At 37.5% G+C, this 17,822-nt stretch overlaps 1 long non-coding RNA gene across 1 annotated transcript in view; it reads right to left on the minus strand.

The window, feature by feature from the left end:
* Positions 1 to 17,822, minus strand: part of LOC308343089 — a 213,907-nt gene that overhangs the window by 13,043 nt on the left and 183,042 nt on the right. The gene's annotated exons all lie outside the window — the stretch shown is intronic.

Raw genomic sequence — 17,822 nt, forward strand, 5'->3', positions numbered from 1 at the left:
AAAAATAATCCATGATAGTGACTGGCATACAGCCAAGACGATAAATATCAGCTATCATTTCTCTTCAAAATATTCACACTGTGGGGCAATCTAGTTCTTAATGTGAAAAAGAAAAATGAGATAAACTAATTTCAAGTGAACACGGGAATACCTCTTTTATGGAAGTATTCTGGTATGCACGTGATGGAAATTGCTTATATCTTCACGGGGTGGGACTGGGGGGTAGTCTTCCCATCCTCTCATCTCCATGAATTAATTCACATGTTGGGCAGGTGCTGGGTCTAAGTTTTGTAACAAATTTCTATCTGAGATGACCACAGTCAATTTATTTAAGATATCTCTATAAAAGTATGTATTTATTTTTATTTTCTTAATTGTTCCAATAGTGCCAAATGTCATGATCGAGCTGCTATTTTTTCTTCCATGACTGGATTAGCTGCACTAGTGGAATGAAATGGCTATTTTTGGCACAATGTTAACCATAACCTTAGTATCTCTGTTCATGATTTTCTTTATCAAACAACAGTAATTATACAGCTGCAAGGGAAACAATGAGAAATGACTACTAAAATTCACTGAAATACTCTGAAATTCAAAGGGCTCAATAAGTAATAATGAGGCATAGTCAGTACAACACAGAGGACCCTATTTTATTTCTAAAAACAAACATTTCTGATAAACTAATTTGCATCACAGGAGACGAGAGACTACCTCATACTCCAGTCAGGTTTGATACCTGATTCTTTTCCATACAGAGGAGGAACTATGAATTGTAGTCAGAATGAGAATCTAGACACTTCCATCATCATAAAACAGGGAGCTATTTTTTATATTCTGAATTGCATCGGCTGCATCTTCTCAAGGGGAAATCTATGAAATTAAAAAAATCCCAACCTTCAAAAATTAAATTTCATCCTTTTTTCACATAGGCACTTTGAAGCATTAAGTTCAATTTCTAAAAAGTGCCTTAGTCGTGGAAGGTTTTGGTTGAAAAAATAAACGCTTGTGTTATGAAAATTGCCTCAGAGGATTTCATGGCCCTGACGTTCTTTTATTCATGAGTAATGAGTGCCAAAACTTATTTCAAAGTATAATGATGAATATGCTAATATAAATTTTGTTCTATCCACAAGCAATTGAATATCTTACAGACGAGGACTAGTTCATTATCACAATATGAATGCTGAACTGAGTGGGTTGTTAGGGCTCTTCTTGACCTCCTTTGCACAAACAAGACCACATGGAATCAAGCTGTTACAAATACATTTGTACAATGTCTATTTTCCCTCCATTTGGGTCAGCTGAAACCACTGGGTGGTTTTTGCAAATACCAAAACTCAGTATATTTTATATTTTCTCCAACTTTTGCTACAGTGAGGGTTTAGCTGCAAAACAACTACTGATATTCACTAGCTGGCAAGTACAGTTCCATGAAGAAGGAATGAAATAAAATTTTATTTATACTTAATCTTGTTAAGATTGAGACTATGTTTCTGAAAATAATTAAGAGGATAGCATAATGGACATAATACTACCAAATCAAGAACTGTACAATGAACAGGTAACATTTATTAGAAAATAAAAAAATAGGTAACATTTATTAGAATAAATAACAATGGAAATATTGTTTATATGCTACTGACAAAAATTAGACTGTTGTCAAAATAACACCACACTATTAATAAAACAACAAAGGTTTACATTATTTCATTTTTTACTGTGGATATTAGGTGCAATCCATGCTTTTAAACTATGAAGGCTTAATTTTGGGGGGCACCTGGGTGGCTCAGTCGTTAAGCGTCTGCCTTTGGCTCAGGGTTATGATCCCAGGGTCCTGGGATCAAGCCCCACATCGAGCCCTGCATCGAGCCCCACATTGGGCTTCTTGCTCAACTGGAAGCCTGCTTCGCCCTCTCCCACTCCCCCTGCTTGTGTTCCCTCTCTCACTGTGTCTCTCTGTCAAATAAATAAATAAAATCTTAAAAAAAAAAAAGACTTAATTTTTCAAATTGGCTTTTAAACACCGAGATTCAGAAATCAGCATCAATTAAATAATCAAATTGAGTGTTTAAATATCAAGCCATGGGAAATTATGCTGATTGTATTTTATTAGAGTCAACTGGCAGTTTTACAAATTTAAGGAGATCTGGGAAGTTATTATGATGTGAGCAAAGAAGATCTGTCTCTTATTTGTGGGTGGTTTTAACCAGTGATAAGGAAATGTATTTAGATTAGCTGAGTCAGGCTGTGTCTTTTGTTCTAAAACAGGTATTTATCATCTCTAAGATTAAAGACCGAAAATACCTTTCTTACACATCAAACATTTTGTTCAGATTTTATTACCACACTATTATATATCCTAATGCACGGCCTATGAGGCTCATTGTGAAGAAGTGGCCATCCTGTTTTCCACTGACTTAAAAAACAATGCCACTCTTTTCAGAAGGGAATTTTAAAGTATTAAACATAAGACAGGGATTCGAGTTTATAGCATTCATATTAGCATTTTAAAATAACTTCTTTACAATCACTAATCTTATCCACAGATGGGCTTATTTTTAGACATGATCCTCTTTGGAAGACTTAATGCTCAGTTACCTTTCTCTTTGCTGGTTGGTTTCTTGGTTAAAATACATTAGGATATATGTCTTTGTTAGGGGAAAAAAAAATCTGTTAATTAGCTCTTCTTTCTAATTGGGACAGCATTTTTGTAAATGAGACATTTTATTTAAAAAATATACTTTATATTTAGACTTCTTTTTATAAAACCTATGTTGGGGAACTTGACAGTCACCTTTGTTCTGAATTATTTTTGAAATAACTTTCATTTTACAAAATGGACTATGCTTTTAAAATTAGTGAGCACTTTCAAAGCCATGTGCTCTAGTCCACTTATGTATATAGAAGAGATTTTGTTCAGAAGTTTTGATCTGGTCTAGAAAGAAATCAGGTCTGTGTAATAATGCACATTTTAAGGTGCTACTTGATATATCTGACATGAAGAAAACTTTATTAAAAATTTTGTCTAAACGTAGAGTTGAATTTACTATGAAATTAATAAAGCCTCACTTGCAAGGGCCCCTTCCATGGCCTTGGAAGAAGCACCATATCTTTACAAGAACATACACTGATCAAGTTTGCAAAATATTTTAGCCACAAGCAATGAAAACCACTCTCTTTACACTTCTACCTCCCACACTTTCCCTCTTCTCAGGAAGCCACACTTTGGGGATGGGACACAAAGTGATGTTGAGTTGGGAATACATTTATTATAAAATGGTTTTGGGGAGTGATATTCCCCTAGCTAATATAAGCTTCAGATCAGACTTTGATTTTTTTTTTCTCTATACTGTTTGTAGATCAGTATACTAGATTTTAGTACATAATGTATCAAAATATTTGAAAGGTATTTAACAAAGTGCTTTACCTTATTCTCTGGTAATAGATAAAATGGATGAGTTAGGTTAGAACATAAAAAGGAGAATACGAAGCTGGCCAAGAAACTGATAAACTGATAAATATTAATCATCTGTGGATTTTGTCTTTATATATAACTTTGGTATTTGTTTACCCTGGAATTTTGCATTAATTTTGATTTTTAAAAGGACTGCATCAAAATATTGTTCATCTTGATTACTGAATTTTTGGGCACAACTTTAAATTTTGTGCCTGAGGTGGGTCTCTCACGTGCCCCGGCCTCGCCTCTCTGTAGCTATTGATCTCAAGACTCAGCCTTGCCTTATCCAAAATATTTAATAATAAATTGAACATAGATATATAAAACATTTTTTAAATTTCTATATTACACAAGGCTAGGTAGACAAGAGAGGTTTATAGCATCTAAATGGCTGACCAAATGTCAAAAGACAAAATGAAGCAAGATGAAAGCAAAGACATTATTAAGTAATTACATTCAAAAAGCCATTTGCCAAATTAAAGCTAGACAAAACAAAACAAACTAGTCTATTACGTACATGTAAAAAATGACCTGGGACTGCCCTGTCCATGAGCTCAATGTGAATGAGAAGGGTGATGTGTGCCTCCCATAGCTAGGCTGCTCTCAGAACCCTTCCTCACTCTTCCCCACCTCAGTTCTGGAATTCAGGAACAGCATTTCCGTGGCTGCCCTGGACCCTGGCTTCTGGTTATGTTCATCTGATGCCAGGCTCTGACTAGGAACTGGAGGCAGGAAGAGAAGAGGAGCAGGAGTATTTCTCCCCCTTCTTCCCCCCTTCCTGTATCTTGTGACTCTCCTTCCCACAGACAGCCCATGCTGGGTCTCAATTCCCAGCTTCCACTGTGTGGACATGGCTCCTGGATGTCATTTCAGTGTCTGAGGGGTGGTAACAGCTTCCTGTTTCCTGCTATCCCTTTGGTGGTCTCTGCACCCCCTGTTTGACTTCTCAACTTTTCTTTCACATGTTTAACTGATTCCTTCTATTATAGTTCCCTGTGGTTGGAAGTTGTAGACTTTCAAGCTCAAGTTACAGTAATAAAAGGATGCAGATGAAGATACCGGAGAGTCCTTCAGTGTGCAACTGCAGTGTTGCACTTAAATATGGTGTTTTAAAATGGGCATGGTATGGAGGAAAGGAGCTCGGACATCTGGGTTTGAGAGGCAGCCTGTGTATAATTCCCAGTCCTAGTACCTACTAGCTGTGATCATGCACAAGCCAATGATTTTTCCAAGCCTGAACTGACTGGCCCTTAAAATGATGATGGGGGTCATATTACGCTGTGTACTGAGAGACTCACATAAGGTATGTGATAGAGCTTTATAAAGTGCAAGGCACATGGAGCTGCCCTTGTTATGTCATCTGAGGAACCATCTACCAAACACAAGAGAAGCTTGAGAGAAGGAATGGCAGCAATCCGCATACATGGAGGGATTCTGGGTAGAAGAGAAGGCATCATTTTCTATAGTGCTCTAATAGAAAGAAGAGTGTCCAATGGATGGAAATTCCAGAGAAGCATATTTTGGCTCACCATGGAGCCGAGCTTTTCAGTAAGTAGAGCTGTTCAATAATCTAAGAGGCCGTCTTAGGAAGCAATGAGCTCCTGATCTCTGATCGTATTCCAGCAGAGTCTAGTGACTCACAAATGGGGAAAAGATAATAATTCCTTATATAATAACAGTAACAACAGTAATTGCTAACATTTATTGAGGGCTTGCTGAGTGCCAAGTTCTGTTCTAAGCATTTAACATGCATTATTCATTTAATTATCACAAAAACCAAATGGATGCAAATGAACTCCTTTACAGAATACACTGAGGGACAGACATCTATAATTTGTCCAACATTACACAACTAACAAGTGGAAGATCTATAGGTTGTGGTTCTAGGAATTTTAGTATAAACATAAGAGATGCTTAATAAATGTATTTTGGCTCAATGTATTTTCCAAAATTACATTATATGAGTGCTTTTCATTATTACTGTAGAGGCTGCCTTAGTTTGTTTCTAATAATATTTTTATTACAAAAGTAATAGCAGTTTATTATATAGACGATTTGGAAAATGCAGACAAACGCAAAGACAAAATAGAAATCACCAGCAATCACAAAATCCAAATATCAAAACTTTGTTTCAGCATGCATTTCCAGCTATTTTTCTATTCACAGTTTTTACTCTTTAACAAATATAAGTTTACATGCACATTTTAAAAAGGTTTTATGTTTTATAAAATTAAAGTATTTTATTTAGCCAATTGATGGAAAAGAACATATATTATTTCAGCCGCTATTTCCAAAAGATGAAACCAACAGTGATGTGATTTTCTTTCTTTTTTTTTTTTTTAAAGATTTTATTTATTTATTTGACAGACAGAGATCACAAGTAGGCAGAGAGGCAGGCAGAGAGAGAGGAGGAAGCAGGCTCCCTGCCGAGCAGAGAGCCCGATGCGGGGCTCGATCCCAGAACCCTGGGATCATGACCCGAGCCGAAGGCAGAGGCCTTAACCCACTGAGCCACCCAGGTGCCCCAGTGATGTGATTTTCTGCATAGCGCCAAACGACCCTCACTCAGGGTGAAATCTTTATTTAAGTGCCCTTAAGTGTCAGCCTTTCCTAATCCCTGGCTCCTCAACTCTGGCTACTAGGTTAGTTCTACTCTATGTTTCTTCAGATCACTGTATTCCGTAATACTCATCTCCTTGATGTTGGTATGCTTAATATGGGTCTTTCTCTGAATAGTGGAACTATTACTCTTGTTTCCCAAGATACTCTCCTGTATCCCAAGAGCCTAGTACAGGACCTTGCACAATATCATTTGTCAAAGGAACAAATAATATGTGAATTATGTATATTTACTCATTTATTTATTTTTAAAGGTTTATTTATTCATTCTAGAAAGAGAGAGAGCTTGAGCCAGCAGAGGGGCAGAGGGAGAGAGAGAGGAATCCTCAAGCAGACTCAACATGGGGCTCTATCCAAGGACCCTGAGACTGTGACCTGAGCCGAGATCAAGAGTCAGACGCTTAACTAACTGAGCCACCCAGGTGCTCTGATACATAAATACATATGTATTTATACAAATATATATATATGTGATATACATATATATATATATGTGTACACACACACACACACACACACACATACACACACACACACACGCAGCACATGCATTACCACTGATAGAGTTCTGAAAAATGGGAGGAGGAAGAGAACAGACCTCTGCTTCACTGGGGTCTCAGGCTATGCCAAATACCCTAAGGGAGACTTTTCTGGTCATCTGTTTAGGTGTGTTCCACAGACCTTCCAAATTAGTCTCTATGAGTTCTTGTTAAAAAGTTAGATTTCCCAGCTTTACTTCAGATACACTAAATCAGAATTTTTAAAGAGAGACCCAGGTACACTTAAATGTGTTCCCAAATACACAGAAGGTTGAGACTCTCAACCAGGTGATTCTCAAATACACAAAATTGCTGAGAACCACTATCCTTGCCCCTTTAGCCAGTAAAAAAAAAGTCCAGGAGTTCCCTCAGGAAACTTGGAATCACACTCAGAATCACCTATCCTGGGTACCTGACCCTCACTGCTCATTAGTCAGTGGATTCAGGGGAGAGATGGAAGGCAGAAGAATTTTCTCTTGAACAAATCTCAGAAGCACTCTGATATCCCTAAAATAATCTTTTAATAGCTGGGTCCATGTTTATTTAATGCATACTTCTTGATTATGTGATACCTCCTTGGCAATAACCAATGCCTTCTGATGGAAGCATTTAGCTCCGATATTTTTCCTGGGATGAAAGGGTCCAATCCATACCCTCTGCCCAGAGCTTTGATATGGAAGCCAGATAACAGAGATGCATGGTAAAGAGATATTAGCTTTCTTTTAGCCATGGCCTTAGCTCAGCTATTCAGCAGAGGGTATGTGCTGATGCTGAGTCTATGTGATAGGATACCACTAAGGGAAAGTCAAAGTCTGTGCTCTTATTTTGGCACTAAAAAAATGTATCCACAACACTGACAGTTGTTGATGGATATCATAATTTTAATAATATTGGCTTTGATAGTGAACTACATCAAATCCTAGAAAATCAAAGAAAGCTCTCATTCTAGAATAGATGCCAACTCCAGATATACATCATAACAGACCCAATTCTACAAACAAAATAGACTAAATCCCCTAGATCAATCTTAGTCTGCTTAGTTTTGTTCTGGTCACAACTGGGGAGATACAGAAGAAGACCTAGAACCTTCCCTCACAGAGCAGTAGTTGGGCAGAGTAGATATTCGCATTCAGTACAATAAGACCCCAGGTATTAAGGGTAACACTATAGATCTGGAGCCTTAGCTTACCCAATGGATGGCTTGTTACAGTAAGGTTTCTGGGTCCTACCCTCAGAGTTCCTGACACAGTGAATCTGAGATGGGGCTCAAGAATTTGTACTTCAACCAAATTTCCAGCAATTTCTGAGGCTGCTGATTCTGGATCACACTTTGATAACCACTAGGCTAAATTATGTGGGTCAATTGGTAAATGCTCTGTATATTCAAGAAAGGATTAATAAAAATCAGGGAAGTCTTTCTGACAAGAGATCTTCCCAAATGAGAAAGCTATGAATGTTCCTGCTTCAGTGTGTACTTGGCTTAACTGAGTGTCATGTGTATAAGTGAGACACGGGCTTCGATGAGCAACTTGACACCACATTCACCTAGATCAGTTACGCTCATGGATAAATAGTGCCTATTCTCTCCGTCCTCCTCTGTATGGCAGCGACTTCAGACCCTTCTTCATCACTCTGAAATATCCATTTGCCTCTCTCTGGAGGCCAAGTTTGTCTTCTCTCTTCTAGGGTGGGCGAGCACAACCACCAGGTGCCCAGATGGGGTCTAAGCAACTTATAGCACAACAGAACTCTTACCACTGAGGGTCTGGGCACTGCATTTCTATGTAAACAGCCTAAGGCCATTCTCAGGGATCACGTTATATTATTCACTCACACTAAGTTTATATCAAGCAAAGCTCTTTCTTCTTGAAAATATGTTAGGGTCTATTAAAATTATGAAGTTCTTAAGCTCAAACACTGTAGTTTATTTGATCACACACACAAAAGCACATATAAAAACTGGTGATATCAGAATATGATCTGTAGCCTAGTTTATAGTATCATACTCATGTTAATTTCCTGCTTGATATTGTACTATAGTTATGTAAGATGTTATCATTCGGGGACAATGGGGAAAAGGTACATAAGACCTCTCTGTTGCCTTTTTCCAACCTCCTGTGAGTTGATAAATATTTTTAAATAAGAAGTTTTAGCAAAATTAGTAACTTACACTATTCAAGACCATCCATCAATGCTTTGGCTTAATTTCTTTAGCCATATCTTTAATTTTTTTTTTTTTTTTTTACTATGTTCCCTTTACTCTCCAAACACGATGAATTCTGGTTTCACCACTTTGTAGTTCCATGACCGTAGGCAAGTTTAATTAACCCCTCCTGACATTAATATCTTCATTTTTACAATGATATCAGCTAGATTAGTCATTTTAAGGATTGAGTTAATACATACTTAGAAGAGTACCTGGTCCACAGCAAGTACCCTGTAAATACTGGCAATGATGACGGTGATACCAATGACGGTGAAATGGTGAACTGGTGCTCACACCGACCTCGAGACAATCCTGGTTACCTCCCACTCGGCCTCCCATACTCAATCCTCCTCACTGCCACGAAGTCAGCTTGGGGACCATCTGTAGGAAGTGCATGTAGGAAAGGATTTAACACAAGGATACAGGTGCTTGAAAGGACTGCGGAAAACAAAGGTCAGGGAAGCCTCTGCTAGTTCTTAGGTTTGCCGCTGACATTCACAGAATCAAAATGTTCAAACAACTATGGGAAATTGCCATCGATGTTCACAGCTACCTCGAGCATGCAAGTAGGAAAATGCCAAAAGTCACAAAAAGCCCTCAACTATGCTGTAGCTCACACATCGGATTACTGCTGTCAAAGGAACAATAATATGGTTTTGTGCCTCTTTTGCCTCCAAGTTCTGTGTAAGACTCTCAATGACAGAATCTTTCCCAAAATGTAACTAACAAGGATTTCATGGAAATGTTGCTCCTAGCCTTTTAGCCCCTATGATGCAGAGGAACTACAGAAGAGAACAGAGAAAGTGTTCCAATTTGACAAGAGACAAAATACATTACGTTTTTCTTGACTGCTTTCATTATTGTGCCAGCCACTTCTCTAAACCCTCCTTATATTCCTATTTTTTGAAGCTTCTTACATAAAATTTTACATTGTAGCCACTTATGAATATGGATTAACTCTCTTACCAGACATAAAACTCTAGAAGTTTAAAACAGCATCGGCCACATAAGAGATTCTCGCCACATATTTATTAAAAGAGTGCATTAATGTATCCCATTCCTATTTTTTCATCATTTATTATTTGATATGAACAGCAATTTACAATGGAGCAAACCCTAAACTCTGAGGCGCACAGAGAGAAAGAAGAATCATTCGCACAAACAAAAACTGAGTGGTCTATTTAACCTCTTCTAAAAAGCACTTAAAATATTTCAGTAAAAAGACAAGTTTTCAATAAAACTGAAACATTTAAATATTGAATTCTCTACAGAGAATGAATAGCAACCTTGTGGTGATGGCTTTCCCACAGTTTATGCCACTAAAAGAAAGGCAGCCTCTTGCCCAGACACCTGCAATGGCTTAGGAAGTATTTAGGTCCTGTGTGCCATCTCCACTTCCATGGGTGGGCAAAACTGCAGGAAAGAAAAGGAAAGTGCCGAGTGTGGATTCACTAATAGAAGAAATCTAGCACTACTACTCTGAGAGCACTGAAGACAAGTCACTGCAGCAGGGAGCTGGCCTTGTAGTTCTACTGACTTACATAATGAGACTGTATCTTAAAACAACACTGCAATCACCTTAAGGATGTAATGTTCTCCTTTTGGAATGGCCATGTTGTATACAAGAAAGAACAGTCTCTTATGGTTCAGAAGCAAGTCTGACATTTGGGAAATGCAGTAGTGCAATTAACAGCTTCTTCTCTAATAAACTTTTTTTTCCTGTGGGGCTAAAATTCTTCACTGAGGCAGCTGTTAATTTCCAAATCAAATCTGCTGGGTAGAGGGTGACTATTTATAGAGGTACTATTTGGGAAATTCTGAGAAAGACACTAGCTAGAACTGACATTCTCTGGTCATGAACTTATTCTGTTCTTTTTATTTATTTATTTTTGTCATGACCTTGGAAAAGGTCAACATAGTTAAGAGTTAATGGATGGAGTACTGGATCGCTCTATCTGTGCAACTGGATCTCTTTCAGAGGCAACTTATGCAGTGGTCCTCATTTTTCCTGATTAAAACTATAACTACAGAAATGTAGAAAAACTACTTCCGGGAGTATGTGAGGGGACAAATACATTACTAATAACTCACTATGCTGGGTGGAAGGAATGCTCCTTCAAAAGCACGATGATCCTGCTTCAACTGTGTTGGTTGAAGGTGATTATGAAGACATCACTGGTACCCCTGGGTCTTTCTTAATGCTCCCTTCTTCCTTTATTCCATATCCCTTTCCTCTCAGATGGTCAATGAAGCTTTATCCCTCTTTTATGATACTCTCACAGAAAAAGTCCGATGTCACATATTTTTACCCAAATGCATTACTTACTTAAGTCTGTCTTAGAATAGACACATATCTCTCATGTAAAAGAACTTCAGGCTTACATAGCCAACTGCTCTACTCAAACAAGCCACAATCTCAAAACCATAAATAAGAAAGAAAAAATATTTCTTTGACTTCTTCTACAATACTAAGACTAGGGTCTCTGTCACATTTATTTACACATTCTCCTCCTAAAAAAGCACAGGCTTTCCCTCTAGTCTGTGGTATCTGGGATTTTCCAAAGTTGAAATTTGAAGTCACGGGACAGAATACTGGATAGCTCTAAAGATCTTTCTGGTTTCTTCTCTACAGTTCGGAAAGGGGTCTGAGAACATACATGTCTGTGTTTTGATTTGTTTATATAATCAAAAGGCTATTGAGAGAGAAGCCATTTGGGCTTGCTCGTCTAACTAGACTGCATGACATTTCACAGAAAGTTACCGTACAAGTCTACAATGCCTTTTCTTCAATTCTGAAATTCAAAAATCCTGAAAAAGTGAAAAGATTTTTGTGACTCATTTGGTGACAAAACCTCACTTGGTCTGAATTATTTAGTAGCAACAGTTAACTTCAATTGATGTGAGTCTTTTTATAGCACTTATTCTTCTTAGGGTGAATATTAATACATCTTACTGTAGTAATATGGTAATTATAAGGCAATGCCTCAGATCTCTGATGAGTTATATGCAATATATAGTGTATGCAATGTATATCACTCAAAAATTCCACAAATTTATAAATTATAAAAATATCTGGTCTCAAAATCGTCAGACTCTCAGAATGTCAGCTGTCAGATTGCCAACCTCTGTTGATAGAAGAGTCATCTACTGAATTCTGGTTTCTTTCTCACAGAAGAATGAAAATGCTTCTAGGTTTTTTTTTTTTTCCCTTAGCTCCTTTAAAACTTTGCTGAACATAATAGATGATCAATGAATATTGTTGACTAAATAATTTATTGTTGAGTAATATAGCTAAAGGTAAAGATGAGGTAGAAATGGATACATGGAAATATGGGAACATCAAGATTTATTTTTAAGGTGAGAAAGGCACAATCAATTTTCCAGGTGAATAAAGTTTGGAGGAGGCAGAATTTTAAAAGATGGAGCTTCCAAATATAAAGTATTAAAAATACTCTTTCATAGAAAACCAAAATAGATTTTTTTCATTCTGTGCTTAATATCAGGATACCTGTTTTTCCTTAAAAACTGTGTGTCTTACAGAATAGAGAACTGGGATAACTATTAAAATTTGTTTATAAATCAGCTATCAATAATTTAAATCAGCACACCAGCTGAGTGTGATACATTCATAATTTCATTTAAGGCTCATAAAAACCATGTAAGGTAGAAGTACTGTGTTTCCCATTTTATAGATGAGGAAGTTTCTAGATAAGTCAAAAAACTTGTCCAAAGTCATTTAATAGTAAGGGTAACAGCCAGTGTTCAACCCCCAAGCAGAGTCCAGGTTAAAAAGAAAAAGTGGACAGTCCTTGAAATAACTACATGATATTGCATAATCTTTGCTAGACTCTGCTCTCTCAGGAGGGCTTAGTTGAGAATTCTCAGAAAGGCCCTTTTGGACATCAACTACGTCATCAGAGAAGCATGTAGCAGCAATGCAGAACAGAAAGTCCAGTAATCCTTAACCAATAAGGATTTATATTTCTCTATGTGGGAAAGCTCTTGAAGGTGGCAGCTTCCTTTGGCATGGACTCTTGCCCTTCTCCCGTCTCCCTTTGCCCTTTCTGCTTGGATAAAGCCATCTTGCAACCACTGAGCAAGAAGAACAAGGGTGAGAGCCATCCGCTAAAATGACTGAACCGGAAGGGAAGAAGGATCCCAGGTACTTGAGACCATGGAGCTACAAGACCCACCATGGGCTGTTGGACATGTTCTGCAAAGAAAATAAAACCTTTGCACTGCTTAAGCCATTACATGCTTGAAGCTTCTGTGGCTTGAAGCAGATGTATTCGTGGCAGATGTACAGGGGAGTTCTGTTGTGCTCAAATGAGGAAAAAGAAACGGCTCTCCTTTTCACCTAGAGGTCAAGAAGAACATGGTTCCTCATTTTCTGCTTCTGACTCTGTAGTGAGACATTCAAATCTTTTTAGTCAGGGTTAGCCTCCCACAGTTTTTAATGTTTTTTGGTTGAGGATGGCTTCATGTGTCCCATTAGAGAGGACATGCTGTAAGGTTGTGTCTAGGACCCTGATTTTCCACTTTGGTTCCCGCCATACCTTATTTGTTTATTAGGTCACCAATGTTTCTTCAAACCCATTCAAGTGGTTTAGAGCTACAGTGACTGCATTTCCTCAGCTCAAGCAGTTGATATAGTCACAAGTGTCAAGCAAATACATTCGCTGCCAAATTAGGAACATTTCATACTATTTCAATGGACATACAGGATGGTTGCATGTTTTCTCCATTAAAAAATAATTTTAATTCCACCCTGCAGAGCTAATCACTGTTAACTCTTAACATTACCTCCGAGGTACATATGGAGACAGACACAAGCATTATATCCCTACTCACCTGCTTGAAATCTTAATATACATTCAGCTTTAAAAAAAATTTTTTTTTATTTAGTTATTTCACAGACCGAGATCACAAATAAGCAGAGAGACAGGCAGAGACAGAGGGGGAAGCAGGCTCCCTGCTGAGCAGAAAGCCCAGTGTGGCCCTTGATCCCAGGATGCTGAAATCATGACCTAGGCCAAAGGCAGACACTTAACCCACTGAGCCACCCAGGTGCCCCTACATTCAGCTTTGTATCCTGCCAAGGATTCACATTATGAAGTGAACAAGTCTCTCTTCTTCCCATAGCACACAGTCTTTAAACCATGATTTGTTTTAGTGGCTGCATTATATTGTATTATATTATAAACTATATTTTATTTTTTAACATTCACTGTAGATGGATATTTTACTTAATTTGATATTTGGTCATTATAAACAACACAGTAAGGAACAACAGTTATGTGTACATTTCACGCTTTTGTTAGTTCTGAATATTTTCTTAGGACCAATTACTAGAAATGAACCTTCTGGACTAGAGTTACAGCTATGTTTACATACTACGAAATGCCCTTCAGAGAGACAGAGTGGAATTTTAATCCTGCCAGTGGTGTGTATGCAGCTTGCTGGGCTTGCAATAGCTTCAGCACTTTCATCCAACTTTGACAGGTTTAAGAAGTCTGAAGCCTATTTCATAGAAAAAAAAAGTCCTTAAATATTACATCTTTTTAGTGAGTAAGATGGAACATCTAATTCATATGTTAATTTGTGGCTATGCTTTATTGCTCTGTGAATTACATGGATATATTTTACTGGTGGATATTTTAATTACTAACATATCATTGGTATAATCTTTTTCTTCTCTGTATTTATGAAAAATTCATTCCTGGTACAGGTGCTGATATTTCCCAAAGGTGACCTACCTGTGGCCTTTCTGTGATGCTCCTATGGATACAATAAATAGAAAACCTTGTGGAATTTGCAGAAAGTATTGGCATCTGTTGTTCAATAACTTGGAGGAACTTATACTCTTGATATTAGTGTTTCTTTCCTGAGTTTTCTTCACAAATGGCCTGCGCATAGAATGGGGGTCCATATTCTTTCTTAAGTCGCGTACATACTGTGGACAGTAAACCTGAAGTCTCTATCCCTTGATGCATGCTTCATCTGTACCTGACTTGCAGCTTTGCAGTCAGTCCCTCAACGTTTCCCCAAAACCTTGACTCTGAAAGTGTATGTTACCCTGAATGTCTTATGGCACTTTTTGAAATCAAATATTTGTATCTCTTTTCTTTAGCTACTCTGAAAGTGATACCATTTACCTAAAAATGTTCACAAACAATTAGTTTTAGGTATTTCTTTAAATCTGTTTGATACCTTAATTTCTTTGAAGCTAAAGCAAAGCCTCGTGTGGGAATACAGTATTCCATATTTTTATTATAATCATCTATTATAAGTTAGAGCACACTGAATACCTTACTTTTTTTTAAACCTACCACTTGAAGCACCCCTTTATTCTCACAAAAAGATTCTACAGTTCCTAGAGAGCTTATTACAACTGGATACTTTTAAAAAAAGTAATAGCTCTCTAGAGTTTAAAAATTTTAAATGCTAAACTCACCTTTCCTGCTACTGGTTGCATATGCTCCTCATTCTCCCCAGATCAGCTCTATAGACTAAGATTCCTCATTGTGAAACCAGAAACTGATGATGTCATGTCTGAGAATTTCATTGTATAGCAATGACAATGAGGAGGAAAGGACTCCCCCCTCCCCTTGTTTGTCTCTGAATAAAACACCATACTACCTCTCAAACTTGCCTAAAATAAATACGTACTATGTCTGATTGTTACTCTACAAAGAGCACTATAAGAATACTATGTAACGTGGTGGATAACTAAGTCAGACATATTAAGTTTAGAAGTGAAAATAAAGGAAGATTTCTGCTTTTAAGCTTTGCCCAAGGTCAACTATACCAAGGAATTATTTCTGATGAATTTATGAACAATACAAATAAGATCAACGAGAGAATGTTTAATGATATTACAATGGCTTCCTTTGGTTGCATGCTCAATGTTTCCATTAACTTACAGCCCTTCATACTTAGTATCTCATTAATTTGTTCTGAGATATTCTCTTAGGACGGTCAATATTTGGAGTCAGTAATAGTTATAGTAACTAAGATTTACTGAGCTTGTGTTAAGTCCACCCATGGCCTGCACTGGCCTATACAGAATCTTAAAATAACTTAGAAAAAGCCTCTCAGGTGGTGGGCACAGGGCTTATCAAGCAATGGTACTCTTGTACAGATTTAAAAAGATACTTCCCCCAAAATAAATGCAAATAGATTAAAGACCTAATGTGAGACTTGGAACCATGAAACTCCTAAAAGAAAACATAGGCAGTAATCTCTTAGACCTTGTCCCTGGAAACATATTTATGGATATGTCTCCTGAGGCAAGGGAAACAAAATAAAAAATAAACTACTGGGACTATATAAAAATAAAAGCTTTTGCACAGTAAAGGAAACCACCAATGAAACAAAAAGGCAACCTACTAAATGGAAGAAGATATTTGCAAATGATATATCTTATAAGATGTTAAAATTAAAAAAAATATAAAGAACTTATATAATTCAACATAAAAAAAACTGCCTAAAACAATGGGCATAGGACCTGAATAGACACTTCTTCAAAGATGATCTGTATATGGTCAGCAGACACATGAAAAGATATTCAACATCACTCATCACCAGGGGAATGCAAATCAAAACTACAATGAGATATGACCTCACACCTGTCAGAATGACTAGTATCAAAAACAGAAGAAATGACAGCTGTTGGTGAGGGTGTGGAGAAAAGGGAACCCTACTGCACTGCGTGTAGGAATGTAAATTGATGCAACCACTGTGGAAAACAGTATGGAGGTTGCTCAAATAAATTGAAAATAGAAATGTCTATGACTCAGTAATTCCCTACTGGGTATTTTCCAAAGAAAATGAAAACACTAACTTGAAAAGATAATATGTACTCTTATGTTCATTGAACCATCACTTAGAGTCGCTAAGATATGGAAGTAATCCAAGTATTCATTGATAGTTGAACAGACATAGATATGCTGTGTACAGACACACAGACCTAGACACCCACACTGGAATATTACTTAGCCATCAAAAAGAATGAGATCTTGCCATTTGCAACAACATGGATGATGTAGAGAATATTGTGCTAAGTGAAATCAGTCAGTCACAGAAAGACAAAGACCACATGATTTCACTCATATGTAGAATCTAAAAACCAAAACACATACAAATAAACAAAAAATGGAAAGAGACTCATAAATATATTATGAAAACAAGCTGGTAACTGCCAGAGGGGTGGGGGGATGGGTAAGATAGGGGAGGAGGATTAAGCAGTAAGAACTTTCAGTTACAGAATAAATAAATCATGGAGATGAACAGAAAAGCACAGGGAAAACAGTAATATTGTAATGACATTGTATGTGTGTAAGTACATTTATAGTGATGAGCACGGCATCACTGGAGCCACCATGTTGTGCACCTGAAACTAATACGAAATTGTATGGCAATTATACTTTAAAATATTTTTTAAGCTTATAAACACATACATACATACATACATACATACATAAGGTCCTGTCTCATCCTCTAGGAAGACACAGTCCCATATCCAGGCTCAGGCTTAGGGAATGGCATTTGGCTAGATTTTAGTCCCTTCTTGCTTCCTCAGGAAGAAATCTTTGTTCATGGTACAACGTACACATCCATGCGTAGTGTGAAGTACTTTATGTAGATGAACTAGATTGTGGGGGCAAGAACTCCACAATTTGGGAGTTACTATTGAAAGCATAGCGAGCTTAAGTAACTCACAAGGGGAGAACGGGTGGCCAGGGACGTCCTAGCTTCCTGACACATCCCAGGTGGGCTGAGAAGTGGCCTGCAGGAGGAGAAAACTGCCTTCCATGAATTCAGAAACCCTGGGTATTTGTATGAGACGGTTAACAGAGCCCCTGAAAGTGCTTCCCAGCCTCCCAGCTCAGCCCTAGAGTTTACAACCACGGGAGGGAAGGAGAAGGGTTTGTGACAAACTAGGAAAGCAAGCCTAATAAAAGTGGTGTAACAACAGTTACCAAAAGCCTCAGCAAGAGAA

The sequence above is a fragment of the Martes martes genome, assembly GCF_963455335.1.
Source record: "Martes martes genome assembly, chromosome: 5".
Lineage (NCBI taxonomy): Eukaryota > Metazoa > Chordata > Mammalia > Carnivora > Mustelidae > Martes > Martes martes.